This window comes from Drosophila serrata, unplaced genomic scaffold, assembly GCF_035046125.1.
Source record: "Drosophila serrata isolate PLE 108 unplaced genomic scaffold, ASM3504612v1 contig_142, whole genome shotgun sequence".
Lineage (NCBI taxonomy): Eukaryota > Metazoa > Arthropoda > Insecta > Diptera > Drosophilidae > Drosophila > Drosophila serrata.
The window spans coordinates 90,227-108,780 of record NW_028257040.1 but is presented as its reverse complement, the minus strand read 5'-3'; the positions used below and the strand labels follow the sequence as shown (position 1 = coordinate 108,780).

The 18,554-nt window shown below is 38.6% G+C and overlaps 1 protein-coding gene across 6 annotated transcripts in view; it reads right to left on the bottom strand.

Annotated features, from left to right (window-relative positions):
- The window catches only part of LOC147644590 (uncharacterized), a 223,398-nt gene that overhangs the window by 172,517 nt on the left and 32,327 nt on the right, over nucleotides 1-18,554 (bottom strand). The gene's annotated exons all lie outside the window — the stretch shown is intronic.

Below are 18,554 nucleotides of genomic sequence, written 5' to 3'. Positions count from 1 at the left end.
AAGTTGTCGGCCATCCCTAAATTATTTGAAAACATTATCACCCCTCACTTACAGCACCTTTGTAGATCGGTTATTTCTCCATGTCAACATGGTTTTATGAAGCGAAGATCAACAATAACAAATCTTTTGGAGCTCTCTTCCTATGTTATAAAGGGCTCCCATAAAATTTTTCAGACAGATGTAATCTATACTGATTTCAGTAAAGGATTTGACTCTGTTAACCATTCCCTCTTCGTAAGGAAACTCGCTTTAATGCGTTTTCCAAGTGATCTTCTTAATTGGATCTCAAGTTACCTGAATGGCAGGACGAAAAAGGATTTCTTTAAGAATTATTTATCGAATGTTCTAAGGGTTGCATCTGGCGTCCCGCAAGGTTGCCATTTGGCTACCATTTATTTATAAATGACCTGCCCAAAGTCTTGACTAACTCTAGAGTGATTATGTACGCGGATGACGTTAAGCGTTGCGAGCAATACAATGACTTCGCCTGCCAGTCGGATTTACAAACAGATCTCAATAATTTTTAAACTTGGTGCAGTGGAAACTTATTAAACTTAAACGGCTCGAAATGCAACCTAATGACCTTTTCTCGTGTCCTTCCTGCTGCTCCTCTTTGGAAAAAATTAATTCATTTGACGATTTGGGCGTCTGCTTGGACCCAAAACTTGACTTAATTGATGATATTTCGTCTATGGTGAATAGAGCCAGGGGTGTGCTTGGATTTATTAAGCGGTGGTCGAAGGAATTCAATGATCCCTATGTCACTAAATTGTTATATGGTACCTCTATAGTTCGTCCTATCTTAGAATATGGATGCCCACAGTACGGCGTCCATCGTAAACACATCGAATCGGTTTAAAAGAACTTTTTACTTTTCGCTCTAAGCGGTTTACATTGTGATGCAAACCAAATATTAAAGATTATTAAAATTTTTTACACAGCTTCCCTACAACATTCTCTTCACATAACGTTGGATTTTTTCATTATGATTTTTTTTAATGTTATAAATTTTTAAAGCAGAAATTTCGTAAAAAGTAATTTTTTTAAGTGCGCCCATATGATAAAAAAAAAAATTATTTAAAAATAGGCTACGTCATGCTAAAGCTATATAGATATATAAAGACATTAGTTGTCGGGTTTCGGATAAAAATTGTTCTGTCCAGCACGTACATAATACGATCTTTCGCTTAAAAAGTGCCTTATTTTATTGGCTATATATCCGCCATCAGTGAATATTTTTTATTCTTCCAATATTTATTTTCTAGTTTTACATACGATAACAACCTAGTTCCCACAATCGTTGACTTAGAAGATGCAAGCTCAGTACAAGGGGCGCAAACGGGTGAAGAAACCAAAAGTTCAATATACTTACTACCATCTTGGGAAAGTTACGGATAAGTGTTCCCACGATCGCTTCCAAAACAAGATGCAAGCTCATCGCCAGTGGCCTAGCTTATCTAGGGCATCTGCCAATTTGGAAATCAATGCATTGACCAGTTGTTATTAGAAGCGGCTCAATAGTTACAAATCGTGCAGTCAATGGGAACAAAGAACGTCAGTGGAATCAACAACGGCAGCAGAGACGGACAGCACGATTGTTAAGCTAATGCAAATTCAGTTCTTAATCCAAATCAATTCAATAAAAATTGTTTTTTTATTAAAGAATATTTAATAGTCTTTAACCGGAAAGAAACTGTGAATTCCTTGACAGTCATGTACAGAGAAAAGGCTTGGCTTTGTCAGAGACCTGAATGGAAACCTATCTCAATTGTTAAACAATAAAGAAACACATGACTTAGGGCACGCACTTCATCTATGTAGCATCCTTGAGAACCAAAATACTATAGATAATTAGACACCAAAAAGCCCCTACTTCGGAAAATTACCAATATTACCTTCTAAATCTCTGTAACCTTACCGAATGGTACCTACAAAGCAATGCTCTCATCCACAATTGTACCACTATCCGAATCAGTCGCAAATAACACCCACAATGGGGAAAACTCCACTTGCCCAGTTTAACCAACCCAAACCATATAGCCAGACTTTCGCAAAACAGGTAGCACCTTACGGCGCATCAAACATTCCCTTTCACGTCATTTAAATTATTTAAATTATTATTTTTTCTTCTTGGACTTTGATGCAATTCGGTCATTACATACAAGTGGCCTGTATGAAACCGAGCACGTGCCTGTTGGTTTGAGTGTTAGTAGGCGCGAAAGAAAAGCATTTGGCGTGCTGCCAAATTGCTTGCCTGCCTGTCTACTAAGTGGGAAACTACCTTAGAGATTAATGTGTACAAATCAATCAAATTTGCACACAATACTCAAAAGGGTTCATGCAATTCAAAAGAGATTCTACAGTGGTGCAACACTAAAAGAATATAGGATCTAGTATGTCGACTTGGTACATGGAAATCGAGCTGACTCAAAAAATCAGCACTTTCCACGTCACCATGAATAAGGCTATAGACGAAGGTAATGCCAAGCATAGTTCTACGGTTGGCTAACGATGGTAAGTTAATTAGGAGGAGTCTATTTGTGTAAGATGGTAATCTTTGATTTGCATCCCAATTTAAACCGCGTAGAGCGAAAAGTTCTTTTGAACCGACTCGATACCTATGGACGCCGTACTAAGATCTCCAAACGTAGCATCCATATTCAAAGATAGGACAAACTAAAGAGGTATATAAGCATTTTGTAACATAGAGGTCATTAAATTCCTTTGACCACCGCTTTATACATCCAAGCACACCCCTGGGAATTAAGTCAAGATTTGGGTCCAAGCGGACGCCCAAATCATCAACTAAATTAATGTTTTCCAAAGTGCAGCAGTTCAGCGTGTAAGTAGCAAGTTTAGAAACGACACAAGAGAAAGTCATTAGGTTGCATTTCGAGTCGTTTAAGTTTAATAAGTTTACACGGCACCAAGTTTGAAAATTATTGAGATCTGTTTGTAAATCCGACTGGCAGGCGAATTCATTGTATTGCACCCAAAGCTTGCCGTCATCCGAGTACGTAAGCACTCTGGAGTAAGTCAAGACTTTGGGCAGGTCATTTATAAATAAATGGTAGCCAAATGGCTACCTTGCGGGACGCCAGATGCAACCCTTAGAACCTTCGATAAATAATTCTTAAAGAAAACCTTTTGCGTCCTGCCATTCAGATAACTTGAGATCCAATTAAGAAGATCACTTGGAAAACGCATTAAAGCGAGTTTACTTACGAGGAGGTCGTCCGTGTATTGCACGCAAAGCTTGACGTAATCCACTTACATAAGGACTCGGAAGGTCAAAACTTTGGGGAGGTCATTTATTAAAAATAAGGGTCCCAAATGGCTTCCTTGCGGGACGCCAGATTTAACCCTTAGAACATTAGATAAATTAGTCTTAAAAAGGACCAAAAAAGATTACTTGGAAAACCCATTAAAACGAGTTTCCTTACAAGGAGGGAATGGTTAACAGAGTCAAATGCTTTACTGAAATCAGTATAGATTACATCTCTCTGAAAACTTTAATGGGAGCCCTTTATAACATAGGAAGAGAGCTCCAAAAGATTTGTTGTAGTTAATCTTCGCTTAATAAAACCATGTTGACATGGAGAAATAACTGATCTACAAAGGTGCTGTAAGTGAGGGGTGATAATGTTTTCAAAAGGTTTTGGGATGGCCGACAACTTAGAGATTCCTCTAAAATTGCTGGCATCCAATTAGCTACCTTTAAAATAATAAAAAACTGCGAAAATAGATCGGCTATTTCTTGATCATTATTTGTAGTAGTAGTAGTAGTAGTAGTATTCTAAAATGAAAGCGTGGAAGAATTTTTTTTAGGCTTTCGTTTAGTGTTAACGAAATTATAAAACTGTTTTGGGTCCTGTGAGAACTGGGGCCTACAACGAGTTAAATAGTTTTTATATCACTGCCCGTTCAGCACGGTAAAGTTTGACCGAGCTGACAAATAAGATGAAAGGGCAGATTGAGAACCGGTGAATTTAAATTTGGAATACAGTCTAGATTTTTTATTTTTAAGTCGGCTCATCGTCACATCGAAAGTTGGATGATTAGAATCTTCGGGCTGCGTCAGAGGTGCCACCCTTGCTAAACTGACTCTCGCAGGATCAGAGACGAAGCAAAGATCGAGAAAGCACTGTAAGGAATTTCGCACATGGTTGACTTGAGACAGCGAAATGTCAAACAAGCCAGCGATAAAGTCATATTGTGTAGTTGTATGGAGAGCATTGGTGGAATTATTTGAGCACAAAATAGCACCAGGGATATTAAAGGCTTCTAGGACTACTGGTCTCTATCCAAAAGTCTACTGGAAACCATCTGAATTGCGGAAAGGTGATTCCAATAAATAGGAAGTTATGACAATGGAGGTATGTAGGAACAGGTAATGCAAAAAAAGCTACCTTTGACAGATAGCGTCACTCAAAGGAATTCAACATCGTTGCATTCCTCGAAAGTTAATAATTCTGACGAGAGTGAGTCCACCGCTATAAGAACTCCACCCCCGCGTCTGATAGGGCGATATACTGTGAACGCAGCTGGAAAAACTTCGGCGCTCAGAATCTCCGGCTATAACCAGGTTTCTGTAGCACAATAACCTGAGATGCAAACGAAAGGCTATCAGAATACAAGTTAGGAAGCTTACTACGTAAGCCTCTTGCATTCTGATAGGAAATGCTTAGGAAGTAGGTTAGTTTTTCGGGTCGGGATTGGAAGACGTAGAAGGCGCAGGTTATGATCCGGCCTGGGAAGAGTTATTCTTACAGGCCTTTTTTTCTTTTTCTTCACTTCGAACTCCTTATCAACAATGTACTCTGGCCAGAAGTTGGGAAAGCAAACACTGTTAAATAGCTTGCATGGACATTTATTTTAAAAGATGAAATCTCCCTAGCGTAAGAAAATTTAAACCTTTCCACCTTTATTCTAATTTTATTTGCTCTGGTGTTGCCTTGTATAAAGGCGAGAACACCTTCCGATGTTTGATCAAGGGAGAGCCGCAAGACAATAATATGTTTCATCGGTGGAAACGCTATAAGGGCTTTTGGGAAGGCAGATTGGTTATCTGCCGTGCCATTGTCGTCCGGTTTTCCGGGCTTAACACCCTGGGCAGATATATCGGTATTCACGATACTTTGAGGGGTCAATAATTGCGACCTCCAGGGGACAAAACAGAAATCACTTGCGGTACGGGCACTCCCGCTGCACATTCGGGTTCCGAATCTCAGCACTCTCGGAATTAATGCTGAGGTCGAGGGCTGTGCCGAGGAAGTCTGCTGCTGAGAGCACGTTGCAGGTAGTTGGGGTCCGTCTACATGCTGCCCACCAATGGCAGTTTTTTTGCGTTTTTTAGCGTAAGGCTATTGAACTGGGTGTCCAGCGTTAAGAACATTTCAAGACTTTTACGAAAACTCATTAAAATACCCTTAAAACCGTTTTTGGTTTGCCGCATATAAGACATAATTTCCCTTTTTGCATCGCGGCAGGCCTCACATAGTCCACCGTCCGAGCTGCAACTCCAATACACTTGGCGTGCATGACGTTGTCGCACAGCCAGCAGCCGATTGTAAGGTCACCTGCAGAAATAGCCTTTTTGCAGGTTTTGGCGAAACAGACAATATTTCCGGACATTATTAGGACTTACCACTGTACTTGAACTTGAAAAAAAGAGGAAAAACAAAACAACAGAGGTATGAAGATAAGAAGTGAAGAGTCACAGCGAGAGCGAGAGAGCGAGGGAGATCAGATAAGATAAGAAGAGCAGCGGCACAGTGAAAACTAGAGAGTAGGAGAGCGTGGGAGATAAATAGCAAAAACGTTTAGCTGTTGCGAAGGCACAAACAATAGCTAAACGACGAAGGCACAAGAAGGAATGCAAAATATGCAAAAGCTAGCACTAACAGCACAACTAAATTGGAAAATAAAACCAATTATATACACAAATTAGAATAGCTGCATGCACACGCGAAGTGAACGGGAAGTTATTAACACAAAATAGGAAATTTAAGTTAACCCAGGTGGTTATTTTCAAACTTTAACACAAAACGAGAGCTCAAGAAAAAAACACGTCCGTCCACTTGGAAAGGTGACAAAGATCATCATCGACGAAGCATGTCTTTAGTATAACTTTTTATGTAATGTTGTTCTTCAAAATGTTGGTCTGGAGAATGATTGCGATTGCAAACCTTCTTGAATAGGGCGTGTCCGATGTGTATATTAAATATTCCGGTAAAGATCCTCAAATTTTGGGCTAACTAGTTATGGAACCAACTTCTTCAGAAGACTCTTAGTACGAATACGGTAAGCTGACTTGACTATCTTATATGCCGAAATCACATAAAGTTATTTAATAAACAATATTTAAATAATGATGAAAACGAAAATAAATTTAATTCAAAAGGGAAGGTCTGAGCTTTTTGTCCTTTGTCAAAGCGACGTATGGTCAAAACAATTTGTGTCAAATGACAATAAAGCATTTGTGAAGACCTCAAATTTGATCTTTGTGCCTCTTGCTTAAAAAAATAATTTGAGAAATTAAAATGTACTTTTTTCTTAGTTTTGAGTCTAAATATAATGCGACTGAATTAAAGCAACTATATGTGATTTTTGTTTTCTAATTTGGTCAGATAAATAGGGCCCATTTAAAATAAAAAAAGAAAAAAGGTTTGTTATTAGTTTTTAGTTTTTAGGTACTTAATCAATGTTAAATTAAGATATTAATTTTAAATTTAATTTCTTAAAAATATTAATAAAACGCTGTTAAAAATATTTTTACAATTTTGTTTACATTTAAAAAATTATACTAATTTTAAAATTGGCGTCGTCGATTCGACGAAGCAGTACTTAAACGTAATAAAAATATGCATGACCATCTAGGGTTAATGATGGAGTAGCAAATGCTCTCCTGCAGTGTATATGAATTAAATGAAACAAAGGCAGATGTAGGGAGTGTATGTGTGTTTGGTTCAGTTCCTTACATGATCCCTGTAATTACCGCGTTACCCGCGTGGGTACTTTTGCGTTGGGCGCCAATTATTATATTCGTATGCCGGCTGGCTGTATGTCCGTGACAATCGATAACGGCGGTTGCCGACGTTTCATTTGACGAGCTATAGCTCTTTATTCATTGGGTATATAAAATGTAATTAACATAGAGCTAACAAAAGAAAATGAAATTCATAGCAGCCACCCAAATATGCTGTGTTTGACGGCTATGCATGGGCATCCAGCCAGACGCTGTGTCAGCAGTTAGGCCGGAGCGAGCTTAGACGAACGGTCATTGCCGTCGCCCGGTTAACTTAATTATCTTGTACATTCAGATCAACATTTTTACGATCATACCCGATTATTGACTCGGATTTTTTGTGACGCAAAACTTATCATCAACAAAATTGTATGGTCGTTATCGAGCATGTTTGAAGAGAATATTCAGTTCCGATCACTCTTGCCTGGTCCGGTATGATTGCTTTTGATCAAACGTTTTGTGTGAATTGCAAATTAAGCCGCCTCGATGGCTTAATTTGATCGTTTGCCTTATTTCCATAATTATGGAAGACGAATCTGTGAATAGCGTTGCTGATAAAATACCTTATTTGGCCAAAGCAAGGGAAGAAGTTTTATTTGGAACATTTTGTCAGAGATAATTAAACCAGGCAATACCACATTATGAGAATTCGTTTATTGTCGCACAGTACAGCGCAAGCCATACCTCTAAGTTGAATAGGCACAGCTGCTGCAAACACATAAAATAATCACAAAATTTAAAAACAGTTACACCGCTGGACAAAACCGAGGCAATTGAAAAATGCTCAAACTCATATCATAGAAGATCATAGAAGATTGTCGGCCATTTTTAGCGTTGCGCGGTTCCGGGTTTTTAAAACTTGTAAAGTTTTTTTATTAAGATCGGAGCAACGTAGGGAGAGCACTTCGACGTGGAAGACAAGCTACCAGATCCAACTACAATATCTCGAAGTCTCGGAATGCGCTAAGAAGAGGAATTTAAGGCAGAAATCAATTAAGTTGTGAATAGTGGGGACGCGTCAGCAACAATAGATATGTGGTCGGACAACTATGTCAAACGGAACTTTCTAGGAGAAACGTTCCACTGGCAGAAGGAGTATACATACATTTTTTGACCTAGTCTTGGGAATTAAGTCATTAGATTTCGAAAGTTACACCGCTGGACAAAACCGAGGCAATTGAAAAATGCTCAAACTCATATCATAGAAGATCATAGAAGATTGTCGGCCATTTTCAGCATTGCGCGGTTCCGGGTTTTTAAAACTTGTAAAGTTTTTTTATTAAGATCGGAGCAACGTACGGAGAGCACTTCGACGTGGAAGACATGCTACCAAATCCAACTACAATATCTCGGAGTCTCGGAATGCTCTAAGAATAGGAATTTAAGGCAGAAATCAATTAAGTTGTGAATAGTGGGGACGCGTCAGCAACAATAGATATGTGGTCGGACAACTATGTCAAACGGAACTTTCTAGGAGAAACGTTCCACTAGCAGAAGGAGTATACATACATTTTTTGACCTAGTCTTGGGAATGAAGTCATTAGATTTCGAAAGGTAAACGGGCGATAACATTTTAAGAAACTAAAAAATTTGTTTAATGAATTTGACATTTCAAATATTGACAAAATTAAGTTCATCACAGATAGAGGAACAAATATTTTCGAAGACTTTGATAATAATACCAGATTCAACAGCAGCAGCCATTTGTTAAGCAATGTTATGGTAAAATCGTTTTCTGCCACCACAGAGCTCGCAGAAGTTTTGGAATTATTCAAAAGGGTTGTGAAATATTTTAGAAAATCGAATTTTCTGCATATGTTGAATACTTTTCTAAAAAGCCAATGCCCTACACGTTGGAAATCGCACTATATTATTTTATTATTTTATGCTCAAATCAATTAAGGACAATTGGGAAGAGATAAATAACATTTTGACGCAGAAAGAACAATTATTATAAATCAACATAAGTATTGTAAAAGAGGTAGTTGCTATGTGAAAAATTTGAAATTATTTTTAAAAAGCTTCAGCTGTGCAGTGCACCTTCGGTGTGCTATGTGTTGCCATCAATTTTTAAAATTGAAAATTAAATAATATCAGATTTACACGGAAAACTTATTAATAATATTGATGAAATATGGGTCCCGAACATTGGAGTATGCCACATATTGCATATTTCGTTTATTCTCCCGCTTTAACTATGCAGCCAAATGATTTGGATACTTTAATCTCATCCAAATCATTTGGATGAGATTAAACTATTTTGCATGAACATAGAGCAACCGACACTTTCTTTTTCCCCCAGCTAGGTAGGTAGGTTACAGTGGTGAGGCCCATTGCTGGGACCTCCAATTAGAGCTCAGCTCATTTTTGATCCACTCCCTTTGTTTGTTGTTGTTGTTCACTATCAGTATCACCCAGAGTCAGTAAGGAAACCTAGGATTGCTGATACTTTCAGCTTTCCTATACTTCCCAGTGACTCCATCTGGTAGGCACCAAAGTGGCGAAGTCTGATGTGGTTTAGCGCTGGGCAGAAGCAGAGCAGATGTTCGGTGTCTCTTACTCTGTAGGTTGCTTACAGCTTCTACATATTGCATTGTATGGCAGTCCCAACTTTATTGCGTGCGAACCGATCGCCCAATGTCCCGTGGTGAGTGCCGTGAACCTGCTAATATCCCTCTTGCTGTTAGATAGCAGTTCACTGGTTCGTTTATTGTCGTACCTCGGCCAACATTCCCTTGACCTTCTGTGATCGCTCTTACTTTGCCATTCTTTATTAGCTATCTGCTTAAAATGGTGATGGATCCTTGTCTGGATCGCGTTTAGGGAGATCGGTAATTCGAAGTCTGAACTTAGCCTTGCCGAGCCTGCACGGGATAGTTCCCCCAGCTAATAAAATGGAGTTACTTACAAAGAACCGAGACGCCCGAAAAAGAGTTCGAAAGATATCGCAAAGGAAATGTAGCAATTGATGAAAAATTCAATTTAATGGACTGGTGGAAAAATAATGCAATAAAATACCCCTTTCTATCAAAATTAGCTTTACAGATCATTCGATTCCTGCCAGCAGCGCAGCCGCTGAGCGAACCTTTTCTCTAGCCGGAAACGTTGTAACTGAAAAGAGAAGTGGGCTCCAACCATTTTCGGTAGATAATTTGTTGTTTTTGAATTCATTCAAGTTCAAGTTTCAACAATTAATTTGAATAATGTATATAGTTAAATTAATAAATAAATATAGTTAGTCTGTTTCAGTTAAATTTATGCTTCGCTACTTCTTTTCTTCGCACACATGATTATGTACTTATTTTCGGTCTGATTGCATCATTCCCATCAACACGTGCATAAAAATGGATTGCAAGGAAAACGACCCTAATGCAATGAACGCACAAGAAACAATTTTTAATTACTACTAGCTGTATCCTGCCACGTTTCTCTGTAGCATATTGTGGTTGCACGCATAAGAAGTAAGTCAAACAAAAAAGAATAATTTTCAATTTCATTTAATTCTGTAATACTTGTAGGTATGCAATATTCTTCGTTTCTCCATTCTCCGCGTAAATATAAAGACTATCTGATTTTCCGACACGGGAACACGCAACATATAATTATCCGTGTGAAAAACAATCTGCATCCAAATCTAGACCACACAACTCCAGAGATTGACCTTGAGCTTTATTAATGGTCATTGCGAACGCCAATCGAATCGGAAACTCCAATCTCTTGAACTGAAACGGTGTATCAGTCGGGGTCAGAGGAATCCTAGGAATGAGGACGTCTTCACCTTGGAAACGACCTGTTATGATCGTTGCTTCTACTACGTTGTTCATCAATTTCTTGACTTCGAGTCGCGTACCGTTGCAGAGTTTCGGCTGATTTATATTCCGGAGCATGATAATCGGCACACCTATTTTTAATTTCAATACTTGTGGTGGCATTCCTGGCAGATCAAGTGAGTTTAGAAATTCGGTAGGGTAATTAACTGCTCCCTCTGCCTCCACAACGGAATCTATCGACTTATATGTAATTTCGTCAGTTTCTATGCTGGACTGGATTACATGATTGAGCTGATATACATCTTTGTTCTTGGCAGCGAGATTCGCTCGTCCACTGAGCCAATCGTGATTCCTATAATTTATTCGGATATCGGGGAACACTTTTTGGATAAGTCCTTCCTTCGATGTAACTAAATTACAGAAAATCTCGGGCAATACTATTTTTCTCGACGTCTCATTGACTGGCAGCTTTCCATACTTGAATGTATTGTACAGTTTTAGACTATGCACCAAAAGCTGTACATATTTGAAGCGAGGGAAATCACGGTCTGTCAATACCGGCAATATAACACTATATACTCAAAATCAATAATACTCAATACAATAATAAGCACGCCAAAATAATATCAACATAGAGGGCTAATAGACATATGTGACTACCTGGCTTACGATGTAGGCACGGCTCATCGACAGTAAGCACAAATACAGTGCGTCTTAACGCTGTATCTAGTCAGAAGTTCCAAACTCTTCCTGGCTGTTTGAGGCCATATATGATTTTCTGAAGCCTTAAAACGTAACCCGGATATTCAACGCTGCCTCATAGTAATCAATCCCCCAATGCCACCAATTTTGATTATAGTCTTGATTTGACTTGCCAGAATAAACCCATCTGTATCTAATGGGCCTTTTGCCGGTGGATAATTTAGTAAGCGGCAATATTTTATTCTTTACGGGTGAGTTGTACTCGTCCTTCGTGGATGTCTTCCATAGCTCAGATTACTTTGAAAGCGCAGCTTCTTTGCAACTTCGAGAAACTTGTAAGTCTGCTGCCAGTATCGCATTTAACATATGTATTATACCTATTCCTTGGTCTTCCTGTGTTCCCTGTATGTATAATAGATGGACTGCAAGAATTCCATTAGTGGACCTGTTGTCTGGGTCGAATTTAATCTCCTAGTTTTGTTGGACCTCAACTGATGCCATGTTATAAGAACGATGTTTTTAGTTGACCTCTTCGGGTTTTACAAAAATGACATTCTTACTCTCCACGAGTTGTCTGGTTTCTTCACAGACTAATCGGTATTCTTTAGCCTTATCGGAGTATCCCATCACTATATATACTAAAACTGTTTGAGTGAACTTTGATTTTTTTTTTTTTTTGTACATAAGGCTATCGGTATTGAACCAAAAACTCTTAAATGTGATATTACTAGCTTTCGACCTATCTAGATTTCAAATGGTGTAACAGCACTTAGGGAGCTCGTTGCCACTCTATTTTCATTTATCCTTTATCCAACCCAGCATGCACCAGTATACTTCTTTCCATTTCCACAAATGTGTTATTGGCACTTTCTGCAAGTCCGTTTTGTTGTGGTGTATATGGTACTTTTATATTTCTCATTTGTATTTCCGACCATTGTAGCTTCTGAATACTGTGATCTTTTTCCCAGTTTGACATTCAACTTGATTTTTAAACATTTTAAAAGACTCGATAAATGCCTTCTTTGATTTTAGAAAAATCAATCTGGAACCAATCATATCTGGAATTATCATCTACAAAAAATACAAAATATACATATATTTCCCCCTATTGATTGTTTTTCAATTGGACTACACATCATTATGTACCACAAATCCTTGGTCCAGTTCGAGCTCGATTTAAATGGTTGTATACAAATCTTACTTTTTGCGCATGTTTTACATATCTTTTTTGGGGTACAAATGCTTTTGAGGCGTATTACCATTTTCTTATTAGCCATTAGCCACACCTATTATGTCATTTGATCGAGTCTTTTTCAAAATTTACAAAGTTCATACACATCTCCTGATTAACATAAACCATAAAGAGCCCATTATCCAGATTAGCCTTTATGACGAGACTTCCTTTATCCAGAATCATGGCATTTTTTTAGGCAAAACTTGTTTGCCGGTACTTAATACATTTATGACTGCCAAAAAATTGTGCTGTAAATCTGGTTCTAAAATAACATTTTCCATTGTAAACGCTCTACATGCGGAGATAATACACAATTCTTAATATTGTTAAGTTCCGTCGTTGTAACACATAGTAATGTTATCGCTAACGCATTTTCATCCTTTAATTCAAACGCTCCGCGCTGCTCGTGTGTTATATTTTCACTTGGCACTTTCTCACAATATACTAAATACCATAAATAACTTAGCTTGTCATTAAAACATCCCATGTGCTATATTTGTTTTCATCTATTTTCTCAATTCACATTTGTGTTATTTTGATCCGTTGGTCCAAAATAAAGACATGTATCGGAAATCACACTATATAGGTAGTTCTATGCTTCGTGTTGCTTGACACTAAATCTTCGTCTATCACTTCATAGGGATCGATCTTGTATTTTTTTTTTTTTTTTTTGCGCTCCGAATTTTTGTGTTTATTTGTGTTAAGCCACCGAGGTTTCTTTCGATTCTTCGAGAAATATTATAATTATATACACCGATTAGCTACCGCGTGTGCATGTGCTTTTCTGTGTAGTGTATTACTACTTTTAGTTTTGTGCGGAGACGGTTTTCTTGCTTTCTTTCTGTTCTCATACCGGTTTTTTTTGCCCGCTTGAGTGTCGTTTTTCCGTATTTTTTTTCGGATTTGATAACGTGCACAATGGTTCAAGGGTTTGTAAAAATGTCCTAATTTATTGTCTGGACAATTAAAAATTGTCGTAAAGGTGTTTCGGCTGAGCAGCCGAGTCTCCATTGCTGTGTTTGCGACGCGGTAGTGCATGCAAAATGCTTTGACGTTCAGGTAGCATAGCAGATTCCATTTCCAGCATAAAGGGATTCCATTATTGCTGTCGATTGATTGAAAGGGGAAAGATTGTCCTTCATGCGCGAGACCAGGAGCAGATTGAATGCAAGTCCAATGGTTCTGAGATCTGGAGCGAAATAGGGTTTGGAAACCGAATCGACCGAGGGGATAACGGTAATAGCTTCGGCAGTAATTTCCGTTACGTCCGCTGCGGTGTCAGAACCTTTGACATAGGTTGATGTCATTGAAATAATTACCCAGGGTCCATTATGGCCCGGACTACCGGTCGATGTTAGTAACAATACGTTACGTAAAACCCTAACAACAGTTATATTTGTTTCGAGGCTTGCCCTTGAACATCGGAAGATGTTCTAGCCTATATATAACGAAAAACCCAAGCCGATAACGTCAAGGAGGATAAATTAAAATTTTCATATGCCAGAGTCATCTCATCATTTAAGATTTTGATACTATTTGCTCGGATGACTTTTGGTCCGAGCACGTAGTAGTTAATGAGTACGTGGCTAAAAAAAAAAAAGGAAAACACGGCCCGTGAGAGTTCAACTACCCAAGCCGGCACAAGCTACAGTATCCACTGTTGTGCCTTCAGTCCCAAAAATCTAACGTCTTCATTTCATCATTCCTTTCAGAATACTAGCTGTATTTTGATAGCGTCTCTACTGCCTTATCTCGGAACTGGTGGTGTCTGAAGATTTCACGGATATAGAACTTAACTGTGTGAAACTATCATTTTCAGATAGTTTTATTTATATCTTTTGTTCGTACATCCCTCCATCGTCTGTATAGCCAACTTATTAGAAACCCCTTTTGGCATTTTTGGCCGTTTCCAAAAGGCTTTCAGATAGGAACCAACTATTATCTGTAGGATACTTTAATGTTCCTGAAGCTGGAGCTTGTTGGTTTTCTGATGGTGTGTCAAATGTCCATTGACGCAACCTAAGATCCTTACCATCCAACTTTCGAAGTGACTATCGATACGGGTAATATCTTTGGAACTAAACCTAACCGAAAAGCTGACAATGTCCGCTGTTTTCGAAAAGTTGACTACCAAAAGCTAAGTACTTTAATATCCGATTTTAATTGGTCCGGTCTGTACATGTGCCATGACATGGCAACCGCTGTGAAAATTTTTTACAGTGCCATGAACTGTTTCTTTTCATTAATTGTTCGGTTTCGCCGCTTGGCCCATTGTGCGAGAGAGCGGCGCTCAGCTGAACAGGCTTTGCTGGACAGTGCATACGAGGGAGAACGGAGGAGTGAAAAAGAGTAGTCTGCAATTGCGTACACCGCTGAACGCACGCCGCCGATCTAACGCTGTTATTAATTTCCTACACGCACACGCACACACATAGTCAAATTATAAAGCTTGAATATATTTAATCAGTATTTGATCTTCCCTGGGAACCCCTCTTACAATAACCTCTTGTTAGTTATACAAGGGGACACAACTATGCACCGGTAACCTAATCGTTGGTCTCTAATAAACCGCCTTGGTGCAACAAAGAGCCAACACTGTTCTCTCTAGTTATCCAAGCGCTCGGTCATTGTAGGGTTCAGTTTGTGCAGAACCCAAAACAGTTTCATAACTTATACTCTTATACCCTTCCTCGCTTACATTTAAAAAGACCACCGTAACCTCTGACCGGGCCATAGCCGATCTTTTTGCGAAGTTTTTAAAGAACAACATATTCTCCCTCTACCACTTTAAGTCAGATATATTCTTTAGCTAAGCCCTGTTCGAATTTAATCTTCAGACCCATCTGTAATGAATGTTCATGAATGATCTTCAACGTGATAAGGCAATATTTTCACCAGGTCCCGATAGAATACCAGGCTACGTGCTAAGGTATTGTGCTGAGGCTCTGTGTCACTCCATTATTAGGAAGGAATCAATTGTTATTCCTTTCCACAAAAAAGTTATCGGCAATCCGTAAACTTTTCGAGAATGTAATCACTCCCCACGTGCAACACTAATGCAGATCCGGTTTTATGAGGCGAAGATCAACCACTACTAATCTTTTGAAATTAACCTCATTTGTTATTAGAGGCTTCCAACGTAATCTTCAAACCAATGTGATTTACACTGACTTTAGTAAAGCTTTCGACACGGTTAATCACTTTCTTCTTGCCAGGAAACTCGATTCTATAGGGTTTTCTGGTGATCTTCTTGAGTGGGTTTCAAAATATCTTAACGACAGAACTCAAAAGGATTTTTTTTAAAATGCTCTATCCAATAGCCTCAGTGTCACATTTGGCGTCCCCTTGGTCCACCGTTATTGACACTTTTTATCAATGACCTGCCGTTGGTTTTATCAGTATAGGGATAGTTCATGTCAGTCAGAGTTACAAGTGAAATTGAATCTTAAGCATGGTGTCATACGAGTGTCACGAGTGGTGTAATGTATCCTAAGTTTCCCCGTTCTGATATCTATTTTCCTTCTCTCTCGTCTATGTCGTCCGTAAACGTGCCATATGTCACATGGTTGCACCCTTCGGTCGGTTAAGCTGTAGGTGGGCGTAAGATTCGTTCGTGTTAGAAAAAACAAAAGATGGGGAGTATGTGTCTTCTTAGACTTTTGGCATTTCTGACATTTTTTTCTGTTTCTATTTGATGTTTTTAGACATATTTTTCCAATAATAGTGTCGTCGGACATTGACCAAGGTTTTTGTAATGTCTGTATAACGTGTCTGACGTCCTTGCAATGGCTTATCATGAAAAAAATACAATATAGCTTCACTGTTTTTATTATTTTTATTTAGGGTCACCGTGTTGCCCATTTTCTTGAAATTATCAATCAGAACTTGTTCAAAGATACTATTCCACGGTGGCACTTTTAGTTTTCGAACTTTGTTATTACCGGCCAATAGATTGCTTAGACAATTCTATTTGTTCTTTTCCTAAACAGGTTATTGTCATCTTTGATATCTGGTAGTGACTGTTAGTTTTTGTCTGTTCGGGTCTTTCATTTATTTCATGCTTATGCTCATATGCTCTTGGAAACTAATAAAAGCAATGAGTTACTTTTAATAACATTATTTGTTGCAACGTTACAATTTGGAACAAGGGTAATGCGCCAAGCTTTATATTTTCCAGGACGGCTAAATTCCAGGGTTTGGAAAATGTGTTAGATCTCACCTTGCAGATTGAACATGGTAAATACAAGGTTGATAATAAGTATCGACACAACACTTCTTCTAAGACCGTAGGTACAATTTCTTTGACCTAAGGCCACCGGTAAGTAAGCCGGTACCGAGAAGAAACCGCCGTAAGACGGACTGGGACAAATGCAGCGAAATTGTCCAATATAAATTAAAATACAGGAGGATAAAGACACAATCTTTTTTTAAAGGGACTCGACAATGAGACTTGCAAGGTTATATTCTCGAAGAAGCATTACCTGTCTCAGAAGAAGAGCGCGAATGTCTTTGAACATAAACTAAGGAACCAAGGGATAGGAAGCGCAAAGAGCATACAAAAAAGCAGTATACAAATACGTAAAGAAGGACTCCTAGCAGAGCTACTGCGAGTCACTAGAAGGCATAAAGGACACGGCGAGATTAAGTAAAATTCTCGAAGATGTTAGGAAAACTTAGATAAACACCAACAAATGACATCTTTAACACGGAGGGAATCTAGTGGGCAATTGAGTTTACCTTTTTCGCCCTGAAGACACTAGAGAGACTCCTGGACGTCCACATCCGGGAGAGACTAGAGTGACGCCGGCTATCGGATGCCCAGCATGCATACCGTAAAGGCAAGTTTACATAAACAGCACAACACGAAGTTGTAGATCATGTAGAGAAGGCCTTCAAGCAAAACACCCCGATTTCTTAGACATTGAAGACGCGTTCAAAAAAGTGAATGCCGATTCCATCCTGAGCTCCTTGAACTTATTAAATACTGAGGGAGGAGCCAGAGAGTGGATCGGAGTCATTTTAACAAGTAGGACGATGCCAGCCAAACTGGGTGGTACCAAAGACAATAGGGTCTTGAAATTCCGTAAAAATTTGTTTTGATTCGGTTTCCACTTTTCTTTTCTTCTCTTGGTTTTGCTTAGAGCCCACAAACACTTTCCTATCTAATAAAATGTAATCAGTTGCATCTGTGACATAAATTATAATAAGTGGATGTATTTTTGTGCAATAAACTTGGAACTTTGCACGCCAATTTTACGTGCTTTTGCTGCCACTGCTATTGACACCGGCTCAACTTTTAGTATTATTGTTGTAATTAGGCCATTTGAAAGCCCTTATGGTAATGGCAGATGAAAAAAAGAGCACAAATCAATATAGGCGTGATTTTTCCGCCCTTAAATTGTTTAAATTTCCCAGCAATTTTAATGAAACGGGCAGAAAAAAAATTCATCACTATTTTTATGCAATTTTTTATCATTTCTGCTGAGATCATATAAAATATCTGAGTCCCAGATCGCAATCTAGTAAAATATTACAGCTATGATAATGATGAAACTGATTTTTATGCTGTAAGCTGGCCTCCACCAAAAAAGACATTGCGTACAGTATCCCGCTAAAGTTTTTCCTAAGTGCCATAAAAGCGCAAGAAAACTAAAATTTAAGAAAGAACAATTTTTGCCTTAAAAAAATTTTCCGATGATACCAAATGAGAATAAAAAAGCTTCAAAAAGAAAATTCGAATTTGTTTTTGTAGGGGGGCGACCGTGCCGCTAAAGATCCTGTACTGGAAAATAGCTCCCGCGACGCAGTCAGAAAGTATATA